Genomic DNA, 1911 nt, shown 5'->3' on the forward strand with positions numbered 1-1911 from the left:
TCTTCAGTCAACCACTCACCAGTTCAGGACTCCTGGACTAAATCATCCAATTTCCCAGGGCCTCAGCATCACCACCCTTATGGGATTTGCAGAGGGTAATGAAAAGTGAAGTAGTCTATAAACTGTAAACTTATGACAAATCATTATAAATTTTAGAAAATAAAACTCAAACTACAAATTATTGTGCATCTATATAAAATTAATGGAATTTAAGTTCCCTATAGGCACCACACCTCTTGGGAGATTTTATCATGATTATATCCACCAATACCTTCCAACTTTTATCTACGATCATACTAATGACAATAATAAGAGTTTCTCACATTTATTGAGTGCTTAGCTTTTGCCAGATTCTGTTTTAGGTAGCAACTCATTAATTCTCAAAACAACTCTGAGGCGGCAGGCATTACTACGGTCCCCATTTTATGGCTGAGGGAACAGGGCATGGGAAGGTGAGGTGACTAGCCAAGGTCAGGATGGGAAACCAGAGCACCCTGCTCAGCACTCCACATATTTAATTACTGTACAGGACTACGGGTTTCCCAGGTGGCACTACTGGTAATGTAGCAGGCATAAGAGACCTGGGTTCCATCCCTGGGTTGGGAAGATCGCCTAGAGTAGGAAATGGCAACTCACGCCAGTATTCTTGCCTAGAGAATCCCATGTACAGAGGACCCTGGCAGGCTACAGTCCACGAGGCCGCAGAGAGCTGGACACAACTGAGCAACTAACACTTTCATGCCGGACTATAGCCCATAATGAAAATCAGTACTCAAACAATCCATCCTTCTTTTTACAGAAAGGTATCATTTCTTGAGGAGGGGATGCCTATCTCTGATGAATGGTAAAATACTTCCAGGCGAGCTTAGCGGAGTAGAAATATTCAAGATTAACACTCCAGCAAGCAGCATATCACTGACTTTCCATAGCAGTTTAAGCCCTTCCTAATCTGACTTTTCATCAGGTCCTGGTGACTCATGACAGGTTAATGATTTTCTTCCCCCTAAGAGTTTCTCTCCTTCAGTCTGTTCCAGCTGTCCTGATGTAGTAATCTGGGATTAGAACAGGAACATCAAATATGAATTTGCCGCTGAAGGGTTCTGAACTCCCAGGAGGAAAGGGTTAGCTACAGAGAAACTAGTAACAATGACACCATCAGGTTATGCTTTTTCTGGCATAGAGAAGCCAGTGTGTACAGCATCGCTTTCTTTTTTAAAAATTTATGAGAGAGAATGTGATCGAGTTACCAGAAACGATTCTGCCTCTCCTTTGGGCAGCTGGTAGTTCTGTCCAGAGTCCTGCACTAATGTGCAACTGCATCCCAGTGGAGCTGCGTCACACGCCACTCAGCTCACGGACTGATTCCCTAACTTTGGAAAAAGTAGAGACAGATGGTCAAGAAGCTTGGAAGTGACAGTTATTCAGTTATTAAGCAGAACCTCAGCAAAAAAGACAACTTCCTCTCTATACAGACTTTCCAAAGCAAAATGCATTCATGGATTTGATTAAGCAAGGTTGAGATTTAGGCCAATTAAATAGTAAATATCTACTATGTGCTAGTCCCTTGGCTAGATTAACATTCCTATATATTATCTTACACAATGCTCATAAGAACAAATAAAAATATCCATGTGCAGCCATGTTACAGAGATTCAATATTCAAACATATGGAGAAAACCCTACAGTTGAGCAGAAACATCATATAATTCTTCGCCCATTCTCTCACTCAATGCTAGGAATTATCCAAACAACTGCCTACAGATTTTTCTTTCATTCCATCATTTAATCTGGTTCAGTATTTCTCAGTGTGCAAAATAATCACTGTACCGAGTTATAGACACCAAATCTTATTCACTGCACTTCATGGTCAATTTCAGGACATTTCAAGGGTATTTTCAGGGCCTCTGTGTA

This window comes from Moschus berezovskii, chromosome 8 (genome assembly GCF_049115385.1).
Source record: "Moschus berezovskii isolate FMDL1 chromosome 8, NW_MosBer_1.0, whole genome shotgun sequence".
NCBI lineage: Eukaryota > Metazoa > Chordata > Mammalia > Artiodactyla > Moschidae > Moschus > Moschus berezovskii.